The following is a 20,013-nucleotide window of genomic DNA, read 5'->3' on the forward strand; positions in this document are numbered from 1 at the left end:
AAGGACCCTGGTTCGAGGCTTGATTCTCCAGGACCCTGATGCACAAGGGGCCGCACATATCTGGAGTTCATTTGCAGTGGCTGGAAGCCCTGGCGTGCCCATTCTCATTCACTCTCTCTCTCTATCTGCCTCTTTCTCTCTGTGTCACTCTCAAATAAATAAATAAAAATTAACAACAAAAAAAAAGATGCTTACCTATGAAGTTTAAGGACCCAGGTTTGATTCCCCAGAACCCATGTAGCCAGATGCAAATGGTGGCGCATGTATCTGAAGTTCCTTTTCAGTGGCTAGATGCCCTAGAGTGTCCATTCTCTGCTTCCCCTCACCCTCTCTCTCTCTCATAGATAAATAAATTTTTCAATTAAAAATAAATAAATAACTGGGCATGGAGGCCCATACATATAATCCCACTACTTATGAGGCTGAGTCAGGAGGATTATGAGTTCAAGGCCAGCCGAGGCTACATAGTAAGACCCTGTCTCAAAATTTAAAATTTTGGGGGCTAGAGAGATAGCTTAGCAGTTAAGGTGCTTATCTGCAAAACCAAAGGACTTCAGTTCAATTCCCCAGGACCCACATAAGCCAGATACACAAAGTGGTGCATGCATCTGGAGTTTGTTTGCAATGGTGGGAAGCCCTGGCATGCCCATTTTCTCTCTTCTCTTTCTCTCTCTCTCTCTCTCTCTCTCTCTCTCTCTCTCTCTCAAATAAATAAATAAAAATAAATTAAATTTTTAAAACATTGAGCTGTGGAGAAGGCTCAGCTGTTAAATGTACTTCCTTGCAAAGCCTGTCAGCTGAGGTTCAATTCCCCAGTGCACACGTGAAGCCAGATGCACAAAGTGGCACATGTATCTGGAGTTTTTTGGAATGGCAAGAGGCCCTGACATGCCCATTCTCTTTCTCTCTGCTTACAAACAAGCAAATAAATAAATGAATTCAATGAGGAAATCTTAGCTGGATATGGTGGTATATGTCTATAATCCCAGCACTCAGAATGCTGAGGCAGGAGGATTGCCATGAGTTCAAAGCTAGCCCAAGCTACAGAGTTCCAAGCCATCCTGGGTTACAGTAAGAAGACCCTGTCTCATAGGAAGAGGGGGGAGAAGAAGAAGAAAGGGGAAGGATGAAAGGGAAGTAAAGAGGGAGGGAGGAGGAGAGAGAGAAAAGGGTGACCTAATTTTGAAAGATGTACATTGGACTGAAAGTCTAGCTCAGTATAGAGTACATGTTCAATATGTATAGGCCTAAGTTCAATTCCTAGCACAAAAAAAAAAAAAACACCAAATCAAATTCTCACAGAAACAGTAGGGTAAAGAAAAGACCGTAATATAAAAAGAAAAGACCCTAATATCTCTAGGAAGGAAAAAGACTCATGTACTCAGGATGGCATCTCCATAGTGGCACCAAAGCTTCAAAACAGTAGGTAATATCTTCAAAATTTAGGAAGGAAATTATTTTCATTTATGAATTTATAGCACTATAAGGTCATCAAATTAAGAAATAAAGGCAATTTTTATTTTATTGTTTAATGACAACTTCCATAATTATAGAGAACAAACCATGATAATTCCCTCCCTCCCCCCTTCACAACTCCACTCTCCATTATATCTCTTACCCCTCTCAATCAGTTGCTCTTTTATTTTGATGTCATCATCTTTTCCTCCTGTTACAATGGTCTTGTGTATGTAGTGTCAGGCACTATGAGATCATGGATATCCAGGCTATTTTGTGTCTGGAAGAATGCATTGTAAGGAGTTCTACCCTTCTTTTGGCTCTTATATTCTTTCCTCCCCCTCTTCCGCAATGGACACTGAGCCTTGGAAGGTGAGATGTTTCAGTGCTGAACACTCCTCTGTCACTTCTTCCCAGTACCTTCTGAGTCATCCTAAGGTCACTGCCGTCTGAAAAGAGAAGCTTCTCTATCAAAAGTGAGAGTAACATTAATTATGGGTATGAACATTAAGAGAAATGCTTACTGGGTGGTTTGGTAGCATAATATATACATTTAGCCAGACACCAGCAGGCATTACACCTGTAGGGCTCATGACTTCTCCTGTTATAGGTTTTCAGTATCAGGCATATATTCTTTCCCATGGTAAAGACAATTTTTAAAAGGTCTGCAAGGTCTCAAAAATGAACTTAATCTCTACCAGGTATGGTGAGGTTAATGCCTTTAACCCAAGCATTCAGGAGGCTGAGCAAGCAGGATCACAGTTTGAGGCCAGCCTGGGCTGCAGACTTCCAGGTCAACCTGTTCTAGAGTGAGACCCCATCCATGTAACTTTGTATCAGAGAGCAGGTGATAGATTCCATCAAGTCAAGGGAAAGGGGCTGAGAATGTAGCTCATTGTTAGGTAGTCTACCCAGCATACATAAGGCTCAGTATATTGAACATAAGGTTCAATCCCTAGTACAAACAGCCAGACCTCCAAACTGTTCTGAACACACTTTAGGTCTGAATTTAAGATTTGCTTAAGACACCTCTTCCAGCAGGCTGATGGAAACTTAAGAAGGAAGCTTAACCTTAATCAAAAATCCCTACCTGGAAGGCTAGAGGTATGGCTTAGCAGTTAAGGAGCTAGCCTGGGAAGCCAAAGGTTAAGGTCCCAGGTTCGATTCCCCAGGACCCACATAATCTGAATGCACAAGGTGGAACATGTATCTAGAGTTTGTTTGCAATGGCTGGAGGCCCTGCTGTGCCCATTCTTTGTCTATCTGCCTGTCTCTCTCTTAAATAAACATTTAAAAAAAATTTTTAATCCCTGTCTGGGCTGGAAAGATGTCTTAGTAATTAAGGTACATGCCTGTGAAGCCTAAGGACTGAGGTTTGACTCCCCAATACCCATGTAAGCCAGATGCACAAAGTGGCACATGCATCTGGAGTTTGTTTACAGTGGCTAGAAGCCCTGGTGCACCCATTCTCTTCCCACCTCTCTCCAGATAAATAGATAGATAGGTAGGAAGGACAGGAGAGATGCCATAGTGGTTAAGGCACTTGCCTGCAAAGCCCAAGGACCCAGGTTCGACTCCCCAGAACCTACATCATATGGTGGCACATGCTTCTGGAGTTCATTTGTAGTGGCTAGGGCCTTGTCATGCACATTTTCTCTCTCTCTCTCTCTGTCTCTCTCTCTCTTTATTTTTTCCTCTCTGTCTCAAAATCAAATAAGTAAATAAACAAATAAAATGTCTGGCTAGAAGCCAAAGGACCCAGGTTCAGTTCCCCAATACCCACATAAAGCCAGATGCACAAGGTAGCACATGTATCTGGAATTCGTTTGCAGTGGCTGGAGGCCCTGGCACACTCATTCTCTCTCTTTCTCTGCCTCTTTCCCTCCCCCCCAAGATAAATAAAATATAATTTTAAAACAGTTTTTTTTGTTTTTCTAGGTAGGATCTCACTTTAGCTCAAGCTAACCTGGAATTTACTATGTAGTCTCAGGATGGTCTATAACTCACGGTGATCCTCCTACCTCTGACTCTGGAGTGCTGGGATTAAAAGCATATACCACCATGTCCGGCTTTAAAAAATATTTTTTATTTATTTTCAAGGAGAGAAAGAGAGGGAATGGGCACACCAGGGCCTAATGCCACTGCAAATGAACTCCAGACACATGCACCACTTTGTGTATCTGGCTTTATGTGGGTACAAGAGAGTTGAACCAGGCAGTCAAGTTTTCCAAGTAAGTGCCTTTAAAACTGCTAAGCAATCTCACCAGCCCTTAATCAACATTTTAAAAGTAGTTTCATTGAGCCAAAATGAGATGAAAATGAAAAATATTCCAGAGACATCTTGAAAAGCTGCTAGAAGACTGCAGTAGCCTGTGGCTGCACAAGTCTCTTGTGTGCTCCTTTGTTCAGATTTGCATTTGCATTCAAAGGTGCTGTTTTGGTATGAATGTATGTATGTATGTATGTATGTATGTATGTATGTATGTATGTATTTTGTGCTAGTCAGGTATAGTGCCTCATGCCCTATCCCAGCAATAGGGAGGCCGAGGGAAGAGGTTCACCATGAGTTTTGATTTCCAGGTCTACCAGGGCTAGAGTGAGAACCTGCCTTTAAATATATATATATATATATATTTTTTTTTTTTTGAGGATTTTTTTCCCCCCAGTCTTCTTCCATTTTTAGCCTCGTGATAACCACCATGTTTGGGTGAATGCCCACATGGATAGCTGTGCCTGGTGCCTTCTTGCCCTGTACTGCTGGACATTAATGACATTTTTCTTTCTGTGCACCTAGACTACCTTGCTGACCTTTGTAATGTCTCCATAATACCTGGATCTGATTGCCCACAGATCCTTGACGAGCAGGGAAAACACATAGTCTCCCTGTACACATAGAGGGGACATTAAAGAGACTTTGTAGTTTTTGCTGTAGTCTGAGGTCACATAGGGTTTAAACTTCATAATGACCATCTGGCCCTAGTCTGAATAATGATTAACCAGAAAAGTCTTGATTGCCTGGGAAAGGTACAAAAAAGGCTGATCCTGTAAGAGAGCTAACATTTCTTTCAAGTAGCATCAATGCATAATGTGTAAAATTTAAACATTAGACATAAAGCACACTGAAGGTAAATAGAGGAAAGCTGAAGAGAAAGACATGGGAAATCAAGGTCTACAGGATGAGGGTGCTAGATTGTTTTCTTAGAAGTCTTATAGTACGTGACCTTTAAATACTATCTTATTTGGTTTTATTTTAAAACTTTGTTTAAAAATATAATTTCAGAGCCAGGCATGGTAGCACATGCCTTTATCCCATTATATATTTATATAATATAGATAGATAGATAGATAGATAGATAGATAGATAGATAGATAGATAGATAGATAGATACATAGTTAGTTGGTTGGTTTCAGGAAGAGATGACTCAGTGGATTAACATGCTTGCAAAGCCTGGCAGCCCATGTTCAATTCCCCAGATGCACTAAATGGCATACATGTTTGCAAGTAAATAAATTAAAATTTTTTAATATATATAATTATACTTCTAGGAATCAGTTGAAGAAATCTATCACATATTTAAGACAAAACTTACATGTCAAAATTTTACAAAAATAAAGTGTGGGGGTGGGAAGGGAGGGAATTACCATGGGATATATTTTATAATCATGGAAAATGTTAATAAAAATAAAAAAATAAAAAAAATTTACAAAAATAATCTTAAAAGTAAGAAAATGAAAACTGGCCCATTGAAAGATTTGAGAGCTTGACATGGTGATGAATGCCTTTGATCCCAGCACTTGGGAGGCAGAGGTAGGAGACTCACCCTGAGTTTGAGGCCACCCTGAGATTACATAGTAAATTCCAGGTTAGCCTGGGCTAGAGTGAGACCCTACCTTGGAGGAGAGAAGGAAAAAGAAGGAAGGAAGGGAGGGAAAGGAAAGGAAAGGAAAAATTGGAAAAAACATGCTAAAATGAAATATTGCACAACTCCTGGGTGTTCTATTAGTGGGTGTGTTTGTGTGGAGAGCTGAACAATACACACACATAGGTGGTGCTAGTAACTAACTACCCAGCGCGTCAGAATATAATGCAGAGTTGCGTTTTGACTCCAGGTGTACACTGTTATGCTAAATGAAAGCTAGCAGCTCCCCCTTGGTGATAGGTGAACTTTAAGGAAAAGGTACATCTTAACTCTCAGGTTTCTTGGAAACACAGAGTTATAAATGTATGCAAGAATGGTCCAGGATTTCCTAAACAGCTGGTCCGATATTCTAAGTCATTATCACCAAATGAACTTCTAGATTTAAAGAGATACCCTTTGAAAAATCCTGTAGCAGGTGAGCACTACTCAGATCAAATAGAGCTGGTACAGAGTCAGGAAACACTGAGGTGGTGTTGTGAGCGGAGTTTCCCACCTGTACCTCTAGGTCCTCTTTAGTCATTTCCAAGTCCAAGTCCTCCTATTCAGAAAATGCTGGGGATTTGCTGTCCACCCACTATCTTTTCCTGTGGAGTGGTGAAGGAAGAGATCCCTGATAAAAGGAAGATGAATTTATTCCAAGCAAATAAGAAATCCACTTATGTTCTGCCTGGGGACAACATTTACACATGTTCTATGAATCTCAGTAAGATATTGATCTTGTTCCACGAATGCCTCAGAGTCATAGACAGGGAACACAGCTTGCATAGCATTTGAAAGGGACATATCCATTCTGAATCTCAAGAGGTTGCTTGTTAATCCAGGAATTAATTACTTTCTGATTATTTTGTTGTTGTTGTTTTGTTTTTGGTTTTTTTCGAGGTAGAGTCTCACTCTAGCCCAGGCTGACCTGAAATCCACTATGGAGTCTCAGGGTGGCCTCGAACTCATGGCAATCCTCCTACCTCTGCCTCCCGAGTGCTGGAATTAAAGGCATGCGCCACCATGCCCGGCATTTTCTGATTTTTTTTATGTGATCCCGAATCTTTTCATGATCCTTCCCTCCCTCAGTTTTGAATTTGACCATAAGATCCTGAAGGATAATAGCATATTTACTTTTGAATTACTCATAGTACCTGGCACAGGTTCTCGGAGGAGTCATCTAATTACTGTTTGTCCAAAAGTATACACAGTATGTGGGCTTCTTGACGGCTGGACTATTTTCTTAGATAGAAAGAGTCAAGTTGGCTGGGCACGGTGGTGCACACCTTTAATCCCAACACTCGGGAGGCAGAGGTAGAAGGCGCTATAAGTTCAAGGCCACCCTGAGACTACATAGTGAATTCCAGGTCAGCCTGGGCTAGAGTGAACCCCTACTTTGATAAACCAAAAAAAAAAAAGAAAGAAAGAAAGAAAGAAAGAAAGAACGAACGAACGAACGAACGAACGAACGAAAGAAAGAAAGAAAGAAAGAATCAAGTTGTCATAAGCAAAAGTAGGCTATGGAGAAAGAGCCAGGAGTTAAAAGAGCTAGTTTCTGATTTATCCTCTGTCAACATCTGTGTAACCTCAATCATATTCTCTCATAGCCTTCATTATTTTCTATAAAATGAGCCGGGCATGGTGATGCATGCCTTTAATTCCAGCACAACTGGGGAGGCTGAGGTAGGAGGATCACCATGAGTTTGAGGCCACCCTGAGACTGCACAGTGAATTCCAGGTCAGCCTGAGCTAGAGTGAGACCCTCCAAGTTTATATATATTTTTATATATTTATGCATTTACAAGCATAGAGAGAAGAGAGACAGGCAGAGAGAATTAGTGCACAGGGCCTCCAGCCGCTGCAAATGAACTCCAGATGCATGCACCACTTTGTGTACCTGGCTTTATGTGGGTATCAGGGAATCAAATCTGTGTCATTAGGGTGTGCAGGCACATACCTTAACTGCTGAGCCATCTCTCCAGCCCTTATGCAAATTTTGACACCAAGAAATAGAAAATTCTCCTGGGTATGGTGGCTCATCGCTGTGATTGCAGCATTTGGGAACTAGGGGCAGGAGGATGAGAAGAGCCATGCCAGCATCAACTACTTAACTGCAGGAGACATTGTCAGAAAAGAGTGGGGGAGTAGAGAGAAAACAAATCTGTCTTGCTCCTGATGCTAAGTCACCAGTGATATCTTACCACATACTTCTTGCTGTGCCTAGGAACGTTTGTGTCCCACCTACTCTTTTGATTTCCTCCGGGAAAGAATCAGAATTACTGGCTGGATGAGGAGATGAGATCCCATTCTATATATATCATTTACTTAGTTATTTATTTGAGAGAGAGAGAGAGAGAGAGAAAGGCAGATAGAGAGAATGGGCACTCCATGAACTCCAGGCACATGCACCCCCTTGTGCATCTGGACTACATGGGACCTGGAGAATTGAACCTGGGTCCTTAGGCTTCGCAGGCATATGCCTTAATCACTAAGCCATCTCTCCAACAAAAGATCCCATTTTTTTTTAATACCTAGTCAACATCATTATGAAGCTGAAGTCCAGCACCTTGGCCCTCCCTCTTTTCCAAAGTCCTCTTTCCCCACCTCAGATAACCTAATTAAATACCTGCCATCACATCAGTAGCCAGGAGTGCATGAGTGTGCAGATATGTGTGCGTACACACGTACACACACAAGAGGCAGGTAAGAGCACAGGGCTGGACTCCAAAACAACTAAGTATTTGTTGAGTGTTGTCTCTGTAGTAAATTCAACAGATCCCCTCACTACCTTAATTTTAAATTTAAATTTGTAGCTGCTGAAAAATAATGATCAGGTAAAAATACTGTTAGTGAATGAGTGATTCACCCCGGGGAGGTGAAGTCATTACTCAGTTTTCATTTTGATTCCTAATAAAAGAAAAGTATCCTTCAGAGAATCTCAGAGCTGTGACTCTGTCAGGGAGTCCAGGGGCTATTGCAGGCCAACAAGCTTTAGTTTTAATGATCCTACTAGTTTTCTGCTGCCATATAAGTCACCTAAAGAAGTAAGAATTACGATATTTTCTTGGCTATTCCTGAAAGTACTGAAATGTCACTTAGGCTTGCAGCATATCTGACACTGTCAGAACCGACCACAAAGTTCATAAGTATACAACACAGCCCCAGTGCTAAGTTTTAACTCTCTTGACCCTTAATATCCTGCTGATGCTGCTTCCTTGGGAAGTGAGAGAGAGACTGCGAGACAAGGCTAATGTGCACAAAAATAATACCTGCAGATTCTGAAGCAAAAGAGAATGCGTCATTAGCCTCCTCATTACTGCTCTATGTGCAGTTCTCCTAGTTATTTAACACACTGTGGCTGGGGAGACAGCTCAGTTAGTGAAGCATGAGGGCCTGAGTGGGATCCACAGAACTTAAATAAAAATGCCAGGTAGCCGGCGTGGTGGTGCACATCTTTAATCCCAATGCTCAGGAGGCAGAGGTAAGAGGATCACTGTGAGTTCAAGGCCACCCTGAGACTACCAAGTGAATTCCAGGTCAGCCTAGGCTACAGCAAAACCCTACCTCGAAAAACTAAAACTATTGTAGGGTACTGGTGAATCAAACCCAGGTTGTTAAGCTTTGCAGGCAAGTACCTTAACTGATGACTGATCTCTCCAGCCACTAGAAGGCATATGTTATGCACATTTTAAAGAACTATATTTTTTAATGTTTTATTATTTGTGAGAGGAAGAGAGAGGGGAAGCACAAGCACCCCAGGGCCTCTTGCCACTGCAAAAGAATTCCAGATACATGTGCCACTTGGTACATCTGGCTTTATGTTTGTATTGGGTTAATCAAACAGGGGCTGGCGGGCTTTGCAAACAAGCACCTTTAACCACTGAACACTCTCGCCAGCCCTGCAAGAGCTGTTTGGGTGACCACAGAACAAGAATTGACTCTGGATACCTTCTTTAAAAATTTAGTTATCTTAGAAGTACGTGCTCAACCATGTTTATTGCTGCTCAATTTATAATAGCTGAGAAATGGAACCAGCCTAGATGTCCCTCAACTCATGAGTGGATAATGAAGATGTGGCACATTTATACAATGGAGTTTACTCAGCGGTAAAGAAAAATGAAGTTATGAAATTTGCAGAAAAATGGATGGACCTGGAAAGTATTATACTAAGTGAGGTAACCCAGGCCCAGAAAGCCAAGCTCCACATGTTCTCTCTCATATGTGGATCCTAGCTACAGATGACTGGGCTTCTGCGTGAGAATGAAAATACTTAGTAGCAGAGGCCAGTAAAGTAAAAAGGAGACATAAAGGGTAGAGAAAGGAAGGGAGGAGGATACTTAATAGGTTGATATTGTATATATGTAATTACAATGATTGTAATGGGGAGGTAATATGATGGAGAATGGAATTTCAAATGGGAAAGTGTGGGGGTGGGGAGGGAGGGAATTACCATGGGATATATTTTATAATCATGGAAAATGTTAATAAAAATTTAAAAAGAAAAAAATTTTAGTTATTTATTTAAGAAGGTTAGCCGGGCGTGGTGGCGCACGCCTTTAATCCCAGCACTCGGGAGGCAGAGGTAGGAGGATCGCTGAGAGTTCAAGGCCACCCTGAGACTACATAGTGAATTCCAGGTCAGCCTGAGCCAGAGTGAGACCCTAACTCGAAAAACCAAAAAAAAAAAAAAAAAAAGAAGAAGGTCACCTGCTGCTACAAAGAACTCCAAACATGTGTGCCACTTTATGCATCTGGCCTTATGTGGATGCTCAGGAATCCAAACTGGGCTGTCAGGCTTTGCAAGCAAGAGCCTTTAATCACTGAGCCATCTCCCTAGCCCTCTAGATATCTTCTAAATTAAAAGATTTCTTAGAAGGTTAAGATGCTTGCCTACAAAGCCTAACTACCTGGGTTCAATTCCCCAGTACCCAAGTAAGCTAGATGCACAAAGTGGCCCATGTGTCTGTAGTTTGTTTGCAATGGCTAGAGGCCCTGGTGTACCCATACACACACACACACACACATTCTCTCTTTCACTCTTTCTCTCTCTTTTATTTCTGTGCTTGCAAATAAATAATTTTTTTTTTTCCAGGTAGGGTCTCTCTCTAGTCCAAGTTGACCTGGAATTCACTATGTAATCTCCGGGTGGCCTTGAACTCACAGCGATCCTCCTACCTCGGCCTCCTGAGTGCTGGGATTAAAGGCATATGCCACCATGACCGGCAATAAAACTTCTTTACAAAAAGATTTCTTAGCTGGGCGTGGTGGTGCATGCCTTTAATCCCAGCATTCAGGAGGCCGAGGTAGGAGGATCACCATGAATTCAAGGCCACCCTGAGACTCCATAGTGAATTCCAGGTCAGCTGGGGCTAGAGTGAGACCCTACCTCGGAAAAAAAAAAAAAAAAAATTTTCTTGGGTCGTTTCAGTAACGGATAGGATTGGGTCAGTTGGTAAAGTAATGGCCTAACATGCATAAGGCCCTGGGTTCAAGCTTCAGCATTGCATAAACCAGGCTGGGTACAGTACGTAGCATGGGGGCAGGATGATCAGATCCAGGGTCACCTTCTGTGGTGGTTTGATTCAGGTGTCCCCCATAAACTTAGGGGTTCTGAATGCTAGTCTTCCCAGTTGGAAATTAAAGCCTCCTAGAGGGAGTGTATTATTGGGGACAGGCTTATAGGTGTTATAGCCAGTTTCCCTGTGCCAGTGTTTGGTACATTCTCCTGTTCCTGATGTTGCCCAGGGGTAATATCCACTCTCTGCTCATGCCATCATTTCCCCCTGCTGTCGTGGAGCTTCCCCTCAAGTCTGTAGGCCACAATAAGCCCTTTTTCCCACAAGCTGCTCTTGGTTGGGTGATTTCTGCCAGTAGTACGAACCTGACTGCAACACCCTGGGTTATAGCGTTTCAGGCCAGTCTGGGACATATGAGACCCTGTCGCCAAAAACAAAACAGACAAGATGATTGTATCACTCAGGAGTTAGAGGCAGGGGAATTGTGAGTTAGAAAGCCAGCTTAGGCTACAGAACAAGACCCTGTCTGGAAACAAGTACAAGTGTGTTGTATATGAACATATGTGTATATATATAACAATTGCACTTAAAGAACCAAGTGCTTGACCATAGAACATACAGCAACAAATTACTTGAAGTCTCTCTGTGGCTTAATGAAGTGAGAGGTGAAAAGAGAAATGTGCCAGTATGAGGATACTGTAATAATGCAACTAGGGAGCTCAGAGAAAAAAATATATTCAGTTGGAAAACTCAAGACAGAGTTCCTGAAATACTGACATGTGAAATAACTCTTGAAGAAGAAAGTCTATGCTAGGTGTGGTGGCACACGCCTTTTTTTTTTTTTTTTTTTTTTTTTTTTTTGGTTTTTCGAGGTAGGGTCTCACTCTAGCCCAGGCTGACCTGGAATTCACTATGGAGTCTCAGGGTGGCCTCGAACTCATGGTGGTCCTCCTACCTCTGCCTCCCGAGTGCTGGGATTAAAGGCATGCGCCACCACGCCCGGCAGCACACGCCTTTAATCCCAGTACTCAGGAGGCAGAGTAAGGAGGATTGGCATCAGTTCGAGGCCAGCCTAGAGCTACAGAGGGAGTTCCAGGTTAGCCTGAGCTAGAGTGAGACCCTACCTCGAAAATAAGAAGTACTAAAAAAAAAAAAAAGAAAGAAAGTAAGAAGTACTGTTAACAAAGATGGAAATGGGACCTTCCTAAGCAAAGAAAGCTGTGAAAAGATGATATAGTTGAGCTTATAGGTAGTATAGTTAAAGAAAAACATTGCGCTAGGTATACTGCATACCACTGTGATTTCAGCACCTGGGAGGCAGAAGGATTCAGTTCAAGGCCAGCCTGGAGTACATAGTAACCACCAGGCCACATAGCAAGAACCTGTCTGAGAGAAAAAAAAATGACAAAACAAGTACTTAGTATGGATGGCATGTGGAAAACATGGGACCAGATGCAGAAATGCTCCGAAATAACAAGTCATGATGGTATTTACATGACTTTGGATCAAACAAAAACATATATAACAGTATTTACAATACTTAAGGCAAACATAGGGCTAGCGAAATAGGTCAGTGGATAGCATTTGTTATGCAGTTTAGTACCTGAATTCAGATCTCCACACCTCACTTAAAAGCCAGAAGCTGTGCTGGCTCTCTATAATCCTAGCATGCTTACAAACATGAAGAGAGAGGTAGAGACAGGGGAATTACTCAGGGACCACCTAGCCTGGCAATTGCAGCAATGAGAATAAAAGACCCTTTATCTCATTTTCTTTTGTGTTTTTGTTTTGTTTGGTTTGTGGTTTTTTTAATTTAATTTTTTTTTTGAAGTAGGATTTCACTGTAGCCCAGGCTGACCCAGAGTTCACTATGTAGCCTCAAAGTGGCCTTAAACTCACTGTGATCCTCCTACCTTCCTGAGTGCTAAGATTAAAGGCATGCAATACCACACCTGGATCTTTGTTTTCTTTTTAATTTATTTATTTTTATTTATTTATTTGCAAGCAGAGAGAATGAGACTAGGCATGCCAGGACCTCTAGCCACTCCAAACCAACTCCAGATCCATGCACTACTTTGTACATCGGGCTTTATGTGGTTACCAGAGAACTGAACCAGGGTCCTTAGGCTTTGCAGAGAAGTGCATTAACTGCCGAGCCACTCCAGCCTCCTTTTTTGGTCCTTTATTTGTTTGTTTGTTTATTTTTATTTATTCGTTTGAGAGTGACAGACAGAGGCAGATAGATAGAAAATGGGCACTCCAGGGCCTCCAGCCACTGCAAACAAGCTCCAGATGCATGTGCCACCTTGTGCATCTAGCTTACATGGGCCCTGAAGAATTGAGCCTTGAACTGGGCTCCTTAGGCTTCATAGGCAAGTGCTTAACCACTAAGCCATCTCTCCAGCCCTTTTTATCCTTTTGAGGTAGGGTTCACTCTAGCCCAGGCTGATCTGGAACCCACTTTGTAGCCCAGGCTGTCCTCAAACTCATGGCACACCTCCTACCTCAGACTCCCAATTGCTGGGATTAAGGATGTATACCACCACGCCCCACAAGAGACCTTTTCTTTTTAAAATATATATATATAATTTATTATTTATTTATCTGACAGGGAAAGAGGGGGAGAGAGAGAATGGGTGCATCAGGGCCTCTAGCCACTGCAGACTAACTCCAGATATGTGTGTCCCTTGTGCATCTGGATAATTTGGGTCCTGGGGAATCAAACCAAGATCCTTTGGCTTTACAGGCAAACACCTTAACCACTAAGTCATCCCTCCAGCCCACAAGAGACCCTTTCTTTCTTTCTTTCTTTCTTTCTTTCTTTCTTTCTTTCTTTCTTTCGTTTTTTTTTTTTTTTTTTTTTTTTTTTTTTTGAGGTAGGGTCTCACTCTAGCCCAGGCTGACCTGGAATTCACTATGTAGTCTCAGGGTGGCCTTGAACTCATGGCGATCCTCCTACCCCTGCCTCTCAAGTGCTGGGATTAAAGGCATGTGCCATCATGCCCAGCTGAGACCCTTTCATAAATAAGTTGGAAGATAACAACTGATCTCAGAAAGTTTTCCTCTGACCTCTACACCCACAGCATGGCCCACATACCTGAACATATCTACATGTAATACACACACACATAAATAAAGAAATAAATGACCTGGCATCCATCAACTGATTAGTACATGAAGAAAATGTGGTATGTCCATAAGATGGACTACTATTCAGCCATAAAAAGGAATGAAGTAAGAGCTAGGAATGTGACTCAGCTGGTAGAGTGCTTGCTTTGCATGCATGAAGCCTTGGGTTTAAAACACAGCACCATAAACCAGGCGCATTGGTACATACCGGTAATCCCAGCACTTGGGAAGGGGAGACAGGAGGACCAGGTGTTTAGAGTCATCTTTGGCTACGTAGCAAGTTGGAAGCCTGGATACATGAAACTTTGTCTCAAAAGGGGGCAGGGAGAGGCTGGAGAGATGGCTTAGCAGTTAAGGTACTTGCCTACGAAGCCTAAAGACCCAAGTTCAACTCCCCAGAACCCATGTAAGCCAGACACACAATGTGACACATGCACACAAGGTGGCAAACATGTCAAGTTGGATTACAGTGGCGAAAGGCTTTGGTGTGCCAATTATTTCTCTCTCTCTCTGTCTTTCTCATAAAAAAGGGGCATGGAGGGGGGAGCGAATGAGTTCATGATACAACATGGATGAACCTTACTAACATTATACCAAATGAAAACAGCTAAGAATAAAGCTACATAACAATGTGCATTTGGACTTCCAGGTAAGATGGTGGCACACTAGCCACACCAAAGCAGCCTAGGGAGGGAAATAAACAGAAACATGGCAAAATACACTCTTCTCTGAAAGTGAAGGTTTATAAATTATTACCAACCACAGCAGAAAAGCAGGAGAGACCAAGATCTTCTAGAAAGGAAGAAACCAGCCAGAATCCTGCCAAGGCGAGCCCTCCTGGCCAGCAACACAGAGCAGCAGGAGCAGAACCAAAGTGAGGGGATTTTCCACTCACATCAGCCTCCTCATAAAATCAAGAAACATGAAGGGGAAGCCAGCAGAGACCAGCTAAGCAGCTCTAGTACAACTCCAGGTACCCTGCAAAGTCTCCCATCCCCCAACTGTCAGGCTTGTGACTGTCCAGAGATCTCATTCACCCCCCAGCCATCTGGCACTGAGATAGATCAAGGTGGGCACTCAGCATTGGTGAGATTGGAAGTCATCCCTAAAGGTTAACAGGCCTACTTATACAAAGCCAGATGCATAGGTTTGCACTAAAAGTGCTAGTGTCTCTTTTCATGTCTGGAAAGTTTATGCATTAAATTTGAATGATATAATCTCAGATGGCTTTAACCTTCTCAAATAAGCTGTATTTTGGTGTTGACTATTGTTGCCTTTAATGTTTCTGACTTATAGGGCCTTTGTCTTTTCCTTAAGTCACTGTTGAGGGGCAGGGACTGACTAGCCCCAGGCTGACTTGGAACCCATTTCAGACTAGAAATCTCAACCTCCTAGTTGACAGGATTAAGGGTGTAGGGCAATACACACCCTTAGGGACTTTGGCTTTACTAGATTACCTGTTTGGTTTAATCCCCACAATTGTATAGGTACTCTGTGCTGCTTTTGATTGAATGTCTATATTGCTCAGTTGAGTTTTAGAATTTGCTAGTAATTTGCTTCATCCAGTCTAGTACAATACCTGAATAGCAGGCAAACCCAACACCTAAGGTTACCTCTGCTGTTTCTCTTGGAGTATAAAAGCTACACCTGGTGCCTTAAACTTCTACACTGAAGATATATAAAGTTGGATTTACATAGCTAAGAAGACTGCAGACAATTAGAAAATGCAAGATGCAGAAATCTCTATATTATAATATAGAAAACACAAAAAAATTAAGACAGTATAATCCTACCAAAAAATTATAAATCCATCAGAAATGACCTCTAGTAGCTGGGCATGGTGGCGCACACCTTTAATCCCAGCACTCAGGAGGCAGAGGTAGGAGGATTGCCATGAGTTCAAGGCCACCCTGAGATGACAGAGTTAATTCCAGGTCAGCCTGGACTAGAGTGAGACCCTACCTCGAAAAACCAAAAAAAAAAAAAAAAAAAGAAATGACCTCTAGTGAGACTGCTTTAGATGAAATGTGTGACAAAGATTTCAAAAAAGTGATTATGTCTGTGTTCAAAGAAATCAGAGTAATCAAAGAAGAAAACCAGCTCCTCAAGGAATCCCAAAAGAACACAGAAAACCAACTTAGTGAAATAAGTAGGTCAATACAAATCATGAATAAGGAAATAGAAATAATGAAAAAATACCAATCAGTAGTACTAGAAATGAAAAACATAAGTCAAATAGAAAACTCTGTAGAAAGTCTCACCAGTAGAATGGATGAAGGAGAGGACAGAATCTCTAAACTAGCAGACCAGATGACAGATCTAATGCAGTCCAACAAAGAGAAGGACAAACTAATAGGAAAGCATGAATGGGAATTTCAAGACATTTGGGACACTATGAAGAGATCAAATATAAGAATTCAGAGCATAGTAGAAGGAGAAGAAATTCACTTCAAATGCATAGCAGTTATTTTCAACAAAATCATAGAAGGAAACTTCCCCCAAGTAGGAAAAATGATGCCAGTACAGATACAGGAAGCCTATAGAATGCTAGACAAAACCAGGAAAGAACCTCTCACTGTCATAATTAAATTACAAAACACACAAACCAAAGAAAATATGTTGAAAGCAGTTTGAGAGAAAAATCAACTCATATACAAAGGCAAGCCCATCAGGATAATAGCAGATTATTCAACACAAACTAAAAGCCAGAAGGACTTGATGTATTCCAAGCTCTGAAAGATAACAACTGTCAACCAAGATTACTTTATCCTGCAAAGCTATCCATTCAAATAGATGGAGAAATAAGGACATCCCACAACAAAAGCAGGCTAAAGAATATATGAAGACCAAACAACTGCTACAGAAAATAATTGAAAGATATGGTGGCACATGCCTTTAATCCCAGCACTCAGGAGGCAGAGGTAGAAGGATGTCTGAGTTCAAGGCCACCCTGAGACTACATAGTGAATTCCAGGTCAGCCTGAGCCACAGCGAGACTTTACCTCAAAAAGCCAAAATAAAAAAATAAATAACTTGAAAAGATCCTCCATGCTGAAAGGAAAGAAAGCACACACATAAGGAGCCTGAAAAAAAACAAGCCATACTCAAATACTAGTTAATACAAGAGAGCAAAGGTAAAACCAGAAGAACTACAAAACAAGAAATAAGGCAAAAAATAAATACACACTTTTCATTAATGACTCTTAATATCAATGGCCTCAATGCCCCAACCAAAAGATACAGGTTTGTAGACTGGGTTAAAAAGCAGGATCCTTCAATTTATTGCCTCCAAGAAGCTCACCTCTCCACAAAAGATGGACACTATCTTAGGATGAAAGGTTGGAAAATGGTATTTCAAGCAAATGAGCCTAGAAAACAAGCAGGTGTCACTGTCCTAATATCTGACAGGGTACACTTCAGACCAACATTTACTTAGGAAAGATAAGTAAGGTCACTTTATACTGATTAATGGAACACTCCAACAGGAGGACAGTACAATCTTAAACATATATGCACCTAACATGGGGGCTCCCAATGTCGTCAAGAAAACACTATTAGAACTAAGGTTACAGATAACACCAAACACAGTTATAGTAGGTGACTTCAACACCCCACTGTCACCAATTGACAGGTCATGGGGGGGGGGGAACAGAATAGAGAGGTATCTGGATTAAATGAGGTCAAAGAAAAAATGGACCTAACAGATATCTACACAACATTTCATCCAAATACTGCAGAATACACATTCTTTTCAGCAGCACAAGGAACATTCTATAAAACAGACCATATATTAGGATACAAAGCAAATCTTAACAAATACAGGAAAATTGAAATAATTCCTTGTACTCTTCACAATGGGATTAAACTGCAAATCAATAACAAGAAAATCTGTAGTGCATATACAGAATCATGGAAACTAAACAATACACTACTAAATGATGAATGGATCAATGAAATCAAGAAGGAAATCAAAGAATTCATAGAATCAAATGATAATGAGAACACAACATACCAAAACCTTTGGGACACAATGAAGGTAGTCCTAAAAGGGAAATTTATAGCCTTAAGTGCCTATATTAAGAAATTAGGGGGGATGGAGAGATGGCTTAGCAGTTAAGTGCTTGCTGAGAAGCCTAAGGACCCCGATTCGAGGCTTGACTCCCCACAACCCATATAAGCCAGATGCACAAGGGGATGCACACATCTGGTGTTCATTTGCAGTGGCTGGAGGCCCTGGCACGCACATTCTCTCTGTCTCTATCTCTGCCTCTTTCTCCCTCTGTCTGTTGCTCTCAAATAAATAAATAAACAAAAATTTTAAGAAATCAGTAGAGTAGAAGAAATAATAAGATTAGGGCAGAAATTGATGAAATGGAAACAAAAAAAAAAAAAAAAACCCAAAGAATCAGTGAAACAAAGAGTTGGTTCTTTGAAAGGATAAATAAGATTGGTAAACCATTAGCAAATCTGACCAAAAGAAAGAGAGAAGAGACACAGATTAATAAAATTAGAGATGAAAAAGGCACCATCACAACAGATATGAGAGAAATTTAAAAAATCAAAGGGACATACTACAAGAACATATACCCCACTAAGTTTGAAAACCTGAAAGAAATGGATGATTTCTTTGATTTATATGACCTACCTAAATTAAATCAAGATGAGATTAACCACTTAAGCAGGCCTATAACAAGTATGAAGATCCATGCAGTTATTTAAAAAAATCTCCTGGGGCGGGCACTTGGAAGAGCCACATGGGCTGCCAGTGTCTCCACATCCTGCCGCCGAGGGCGGGCAGGTGGGGGTCCAAGGCCCATCGACGCACCAGCCACAAAGAAGCTCATGTGGGACCCTGGCAGCAGCTGCAGTGACATTCACTTGGCTCTTCAGACACCGTCTCCAGATGGCTGCTGAGGGCAGCGAGGTATTGAAGCCATCTCCCAAACCCATCAAACCAGGGCAAGTTAAAGTCTTCAGAGCTCTGTATACCTTTGAGCTTAGAACTCCAGAGGAGCTGTACTTTGAGGAAGCTGATATTATCTACATCACTGACATGAGTGATACCAGTTGGTGGAAAGGAACCTGCAAAGGCCAGACTGGGCTAATTCCAAGCAACTGTGTGGCTGAGCAGGCAGAATCCATTGACAATCCATTGCATGAAGCTGCAAAAAGGCAACTTGAGCTGGTTGTGGCAGTGTTTGGACAACCCAGTGGGAGTGGATGGGAGGGACAAAGCTGGAAGCACTGCCTTGCACTGGGCTTGTCATGGGGGCCGCAAAGATACAGTGGAAGCGCCATTTACTCGGCCAAACACTGAACTGAACCAACAGAACAAGTTGGGAGACGCAGCTCTGCATGCTGCAGCCTGGAAAGGTTGTGCAGACATTGTCCAGTTGCTTCTGGCAAAAGATGCGAGAACAGACCTAAACAATGAGAAGAAGCTGGCCTTGGACATGGCTACAAACGCCGCCTGTGCATCTCTCCTGAAAAAGAAACGGGGAGCAGATGCAGTGCAAACATTGAGCAACACCGAGGACTATCTTTTTTTTTTTTTTTTTTTTTTTTTTTTTTTTTAGGTTTTTCGAGGTAGGGTCTCTCTCTAGCCCAGGCTGACCTGGAATTCACTATGGAGCCTCAGGGTAGCCTCGAACTCACAGCAATCCTCCTACCTCTGCCTCCCGAGTGCTGGGATTAAAGGTGTGTGCCACCACGCCCAGCTACCCGAGGACTGTCTTGATGATGAAGACTTGGATTAATTCCCTTGTGGAGCTGCTTTGAGATCTAAATTTCTTTTGCTTTTGCCATTACAAAACCTTGTGGGGTTTTTGTTGTTGTTGTTTTGTTTTGTTTTGTTTTGTTTTGCCAGAAGACTACTGATAACTGTAAGACAAACGAAACAAAGTCTGTATGAACATGGCGTGTCACACTGTGAAGGAGTATGTGTAAATGAGTAGCTCTCACCTTCAGTTTGCCAAGAAGTGGCTGGATTCTTTGCTGTATAAAGTGAATTTATG

General features: G+C 41.8%; 1 protein-coding gene and 1 pseudogene across 3 annotated transcripts in view; both read left to right on the forward strand.

Moving 5' to 3' along the window:
• Positions 1-20,013, forward strand: part of Pdss2 (decaprenyl diphosphate synthase subunit 2) — a 322,043-nt gene that overhangs the window by 256,234 nt on the left and 45,796 nt on the right. The window lies entirely within an intron of this gene.
• On the forward strand, positions 18,903-19,755 carry LOC105944163 (annotated as a pseudogene).

Source organism: Jaculus jaculus, chromosome 7 (genome assembly GCF_020740685.1).
Source record: "Jaculus jaculus isolate mJacJac1 chromosome 7, mJacJac1.mat.Y.cur, whole genome shotgun sequence".
NCBI lineage: Eukaryota > Metazoa > Chordata > Mammalia > Rodentia > Dipodidae > Jaculus > Jaculus jaculus.